Here is a 6,571-nt window from a genome sequence, read left to right as displayed (position 1 = left end):
AAAATAGGGGCTAAATTACAAGCATGGAAAGAAAAATTATTGTCATTTAGAGGCAGAGTAGTACTAATTAAACATGTGTTGCAAAACATTCCTATTCATTTCTTATTTGTTATGAATCTTCCAATGAATCTATTGAATAACATTCACAAAATACTTGCTCAATTCTTTTGGAGAAGCTATATAGGATGCGGAGAAAGGCATTGGAGTAAATAAAAAAACCTTTGTTTACCTGAAATGGAGGGAGGTTTGGGTTTTAGAAGGTTGCAGGATGTATCTATGGCCCTCTTCTATACATTGTGGTGGAACTTTAGATCAAAAGATTCAAAATGGAAGAAATATATGCATAATAAATATTATAGAAAGCGGAACCAGAATTTGGTGGTATGGAAGACAGGTTATAGTGGTTCACAAGTATGGAAAAAGATGCTACAAACCAGAAATTTAATAGAGCACCAAATTAAATTAAAAATAAAGGAGGGAAACACAAGGTTGTGGCATGACAGTGGAATAGATTGAAAGCATTGTATACAATAACTGGTGAAGATTATGCTTGCAATCAGAACTATAAATATGTGAGTGACTTGGTCAAATATAGTGTATGGGATGATAAATTATGAGAGAGGTATTACTAGAAGAGTATGCTAATCATATCAAGAATTACATTAAAGTTTTGGAGTTAGGGAAGGGAAAGGATGAACCTATGTGAATGCTAGAAGCAAAATGAAAGTTCACAGCTGAGTCAGCATGGGAGTATACCAGGCATAAAGAATAGCCAAAGAATATTTACAAGAAAATGGGTGAAAGTATTACCTTTTAAGATGGCTTTTCTTATGCTGAGAACATGGAAATTCATAATTTCAGTAGATGACGGAATAAGAAGATGGGGAATGTATGGGCCTTCCAAATAGTAGTGTTATGACAATCCAAATAATGAGACTCTCTCTCATGTGTTCCTGAGAGCCTATACAGCTAACAATACTTAGTCCTACTTTACTTCTAGTGCAGGTATAAATGTAGTTGGTAACCCTTAAGGAAGGTCATAGTACAGTGGTGGAATGCAAAAGTTAAGAAGGATATGGGATCATATTATAATGCTTTACCAAGTATAATCATATGAAAACTATGGAAAAGAAGAAATCTCAGTAAGAATGAAGGAAAGAACATCTCACAGTTAAAAGTGATACACAATATCAACAGAAACATGTGGATTCTACTTAAGGTGAGGAAAACAGGAAGGATTTTTCCTACTAACTGAAAGGAAATATAGGAGGAGATGGATAATTTCACACCTCCATTGAGGATAGTGCAAGTGATGTGGAAATTCCCAACAGTTGGATGGGTCAAATATAATACATATGGAGCATATAGAAGCAATCCTGGGCCTAGTTTCTATGATTTTTGTGTGAGAGATGAGAAAGGGAATTTAATTTATGCAGAAATTCAAATAATTATTTTACTGTTATCGGTTCTAAGTCGGGGGTCTATTGGAAATAACCTCTCTACTTCACCTAAAGTAGTGGTATGATCTGCGCACACTCTACTCTCCTCAGACCCCACTATGTGAATATAAACTGGGTATGTTATTGTTGTAGAATGTCAAACAATTGAAGATACAACAAGCACACAAGAAGAGGCAGTATCTTTATTACAAGCCAACAAACATTACAATATTGCAGGTCATCAGTAAGCTATTTTCCAAATGAATTCTTTAATTTTATTCAAAGTTATGCAGAAAGAATGGGTATGTCCATGGGACATTGCAGATAAAGTGAAGGAAATACAGTTACTACTTGAAAATAAGGTGCATATTTTTCAACACGTTATAAAAAGGTAATGCCTAAGCAAATTATCCAGCAAATACAACAATAGACAAAAGAGGAGAAATTTCACAAGATTTAACACTCTGGAATCCATTGGAAGAAAGATGATAAACAGTGATAAACTCTAAAGTCAATATTAAGAGTATCACCATCAAAGGGATAAGGGGTTGGAAAGGTTAAGGATGAAGTTTTTCATAAGCATATTTACAAAATGTCTCAAAGCCAACAAAAATAGTGAAATCCAATTTGGCATATGTACAATGGTCAACAAAAAGGATTATGCAAAAGTGAAGGATCTTAGGATAGATTGGACATGGAGAACCTGTTAACAAGAAACTCAACATTTGAGGCGGTGGATTGAAGCTACCCTGCACTTCATACCAGCTCCACCTAAAAAAATCTCAAGGTCAGTGCATGTATTTTAAGAAATAGAAGTGTGGAAAAATATTACCACTTGTTAAGTAGTGGTACAGTAGACAAGATCGTGCAAATAAAAAAGAGGCCTACACCACTCACTAGAGAATACATCTGTAAAAAAGGGAAGAGGCATAAGAAAAAGTCAATTATAAAGCAAAGCAAAATCAATAGTACAACAGATCTTGCTCAATCTTACTCATGATAGCAGAAATTTCAACAACATACAAAAACAACAAACCTTGGAGGTTAATAACCCACAAGAAAAGAAGGATGAGTTTACCATTCACAAATGGTGTAAGCATGAGCTTAGATGTTAGGGAAAGTGAATAGATAGGAAATGAGATCATTTTAGAAATACTACAAGGGTTATATGTGGCTCAAACTTGGGTTTACCGAGTTGAGTTTGAATTATTTTTATTTTTGTGTTTTGTGTGGACTATTATGGGTGTTGGGCCCTGTGTTTGGTTTGTTGAATTATAATAAAATCTAAAATTATTTTTAAAAATAAATAAATAGAGGGTAGAAACTTACACGCACCGAGTATATACACCAAACTAATAAATAAATGATACTTGTCACATTATTTAAATATAAATATTAACACTTAACCATAGTCAATCATGTTACTTTTTAAATTTATCATCATATTTATTTACTTTATTAATTTATCGTCATATTTATTTACTTTATAAATTTATCACCACAACTATTTACGTTACTTCTATTTGACCTTTAATATTTTAATGTCACTTATTTTTTGTATTTTCATTAGAAAAATCATTTCTTTTATTTTGCTTACTTTTCTAGAAAATATATTTTGATCAACCAAACATAAAAATAGTTTCCTCTATCAAGGCTAGGCCAACATTAATAGAATTACATAGTAGATGAACAAGATTCAAGTCCATATCAAAATTAACACCTGGAACATTCTCAACAAGACTCCACATCTGCTTCTCGATAAGAGGAACAAGCTTATAATCTTCTTTCTCTCTTACCATTTTTTCAGTGAGCAGTGATAGAATCAGAATTTTCACTAAATTGTGTCCTCAAGCAAGCTATTTAAGACACTGTCAAAGTTGGGGCTTTCCAAATCTTTATTATATACAAATTCATCATTCTCAATTTCTTCGAGTAAGATGTGTCAACTTTAATACAAGAATTTGATTTTTCATTTTTCCCTTTTAATTTAATTATGTCATCTTCCTCATCTCTGTTTTTTTTTTTGCCTTGATCTTCCAGCGTATACTCTTTATTTTATTATCTTATCAAAAGTTGATGTTCTGATATTTCAAACAAGGAAAAAAGAATGAGAATCCGCCACAACATTGAAAAAAAATGAAGAAATAAATTCAGATTGATGACGATAATCGTTAGAATTAGGTTATTAATTTTAGTTTCCTTCCTTTTTTAAAATTATTTAGTATTGTTGGATTATTGAATTTTTCTTTATTTTTTAATTGTTTAATTTCTTGATTAAAAGTATTTTCTTTAATTTATTTTCTTTCTAAATTGTATTGTTTCGTGCTTGGGTTGTTGAATTTTTCTACATTTTTAATTATTTATTTTTCTTAGTTAAAAGTAGGACTCTAACATTAGTTATTATCCATGATTAACTTAATTGAGTTAGGTGTATGTAACCATTACGTGAATTTTTTTTTATCTTATTTTTAATACAGCAAACCAAATACCACATAAGAAAAATGCAAGCATACCTAACATAAATATTCTTAATACACTTTATTCTAAACAATTTTTAGACATTCTACCAAATGACCCCATAATGACTAATCAACCTTATTTCAATACACAATTATTCATTTTCTCATCAATATATCGTATCTGATCTCTCTCCTATCACTCTTCTCTTATTTCTGCTTCTTGTTCTTTAATACTTATCTTCAATAATATTGTGAGCTTTCGAGTCCCCTTCATCCAAAAAATATATTGTATATGTAAGGGCCAAATTTGATATTTATATGTTTATATTGCATATTGAACCTCTTGAAACAATTTGAGAATCTATTTTGAGGTTAATTAAGTGGATTCTACTAAACTCGCTGTGTTAATTAAGTTGTATGCAGATTAATTGACTTTTGATCATTTATTTCCGTAAAATAAACAGGGCGGATTTGATTCAGTTTATAAATTAATGGTTTCAGTTTAACAAGATGAGATATGTGTCATAGTATTCGAATTCAAAGAAATAGCAAGCTAGGTTTTTGTCCATCTTGTAGTTTTCAATACTTTCTAAATATGGCCTTTACAAATTCATACATGTATCAAGGTTACAGAGAAACGTATTGTATTTAATAACATAATCCTAGTATTTCTCAACTATCAAGGACTAATTCACTTTAATTCTCTCGAATCAAAAGTGTTTACAAAAATAATACGAAATCTCCAAGTAGTTAATCCTATTAAGGCATTAACATATGAAATGGGGTTGGAAATCCTATTTTCTTGTCACTACTCTCTTTTCCGAACCTCAACCTTTCTATTGAACAAGTTGAGTTTTAAGGCACATCCTCTATGTTTGCAACCACGTCAATTCAAGATAAACGAAGAGAGTATGATATAAGTAGATCAATACATGATGAATTCAAAAATCCAAAGTAATAGATTGTATGCTACAAGGTTTCGATAACCCTAACTAATAAACTTAACTACTCATGAGTAAAACAAAAATCACAATAGAAATATTGATCATACCAAAAAGTAAACCCAATTTTGGTGGAGAAGATGAAGTTGTGTGGTTTTCACCTCTATGCTAAGCCGCTACTCTCTAACTCAAAAAGATACAGAATAATGAATAGTGATAAATTTTCAGCATCAAGTCTTTTTAATAATCTTTTCTCTCATAATTGCCTTCTAAGTCCCTAAACTAATTATAAATGAAAAATTAGTCATGGACATATTTCTAGGCGCCACATTTGGTCCAACAAGCTACTTTTCTCTTGTGTGATTTGTCATCCGCATTTCATAGTTCCATTATATCTCCATCTACCTCATTAATACCTAAAATCATACTAATCACATCGGTTAGCTCAATTACATAGAAGTAGAGTAAAAACATAAGAAACTAGACATTTTGTTCTCCAAACTTAGCTAAAATATGGGTAAGTTATGGTGCTTAGGCGTATAAATACACCCAAGATCACCACCCCACACTTAAAGGTTTGTTCATCCTCGAACAACTTATCCATTTATGCATACTACACAAGTCTTAACACCCATGAAGGAAAAATAAGATGCTCAAATAGGTTCACACAACAATTATGAACAATAAGTAGATTCATGAATCATTACTAGAGACAACCTACCCTCAAGAATAGACTTATTAAGGTAGCAAATTCATGCATACCGTTTAAGCAAAGAAATCATATAAATCACCCAGCCTTCATCAACCATGTACCCTCACAACAAGAAAGTTACCCATAATCACTAAAAATTATGCAATTTCTAACAAAATGGGTACAAGAATCATGTTACGCTCACTCTCACAAAGAATTCTCAAAATTATAACCGATGAACATATGCTTGCCCTTATTGTAATGCTCCATTAATATCATAATGCTAAGATTAGGATCAAATAGGTCTTTTACAGGTTGTAATGCAGGCTAAAAGATGGGTGAGAACTATTTTAGTCAGAAATAGTGACTATTTTCCCTAAGCACTCTGATACACTACATTATGCAACTAAGACCAATTTCTAACAACCAATTTACATCACTTTCATCTACCCATATATTTTGTTTTTACCCCATCTCATTAAACTCAATTAATAACACTATGGTGGGAGTATGCAACTCTTTCAAATATTTTTTTCTTTTTTTTTTCACATTACTCACCCCTATGATACCCACCCTCAACTTAAGCAATTTTCCTTAGTTGAGGTTCACAACGCCCAAGAAGGACCAGGGCTAAAACAGGTTCTTTGTAACACGTCCGGGATAAAATTTGAAACTTTTTCAACAATTTTCACTACTCCCAACCACCTCAATTTCACACGCCAATAACTAGCCTTTGGGGCATCAATTTCACCTTTTTCCCCTTATGGTCAAACTCCTAACTCAAATTGATTTTACCTTTAAGCACTTAGAAGTTTTTGGATCAAATTACGGTATATTCAAAAACGGGTTAGGCTACATATGAGGCTAACAAAAGAACAAGCTAAAGAATCAACGGGGCTAGCGAAGATAATTTTCAAAGGTAGGTCAAAAGAAGGCATGAACAATGGTTGTAAAAGAAATGCCTAAATCATCTCCTAAACTCACAATCTTTATTTCTCTTTGCACACACACCAGGAAAGTTATAGCATCAGTTGCAATAAG

General features: G+C 32.0%; 1 long non-coding RNA gene across 1 annotated transcript; it reads right to left on the bottom strand.

The window, feature by feature from the left end:
- Positions 1–2,083: 2,083 nt before the first annotated feature.
- On the bottom strand, positions 2,084–2,603 carry LOC124889357. The gene is made up of 3 exons (XR_007048294.1): positions 2,476–2,603; positions 2,272–2,348; positions 2,084–2,210 (listed from the first exon to the last, which is right to left on the bottom strand). It is a non-coding gene; the product is annotated as an uncharacterized LOC124889357 (long non-coding RNA).
- Between the last annotated feature and the right edge of the window lie 3,968 nt (positions 2,604–6,571).

The sequence above is a fragment of the Capsicum annuum genome, chromosome 12 (genome assembly GCF_002878395.1).
Source record: "Capsicum annuum cultivar UCD-10X-F1 chromosome 12, UCD10Xv1.1, whole genome shotgun sequence".
Classification (NCBI taxonomy): Eukaryota; Viridiplantae; Streptophyta; class Magnoliopsida; order Solanales; family Solanaceae; genus Capsicum; species Capsicum annuum.
This window is presented reverse-complemented; position numbering and strand designations above follow the sequence as displayed.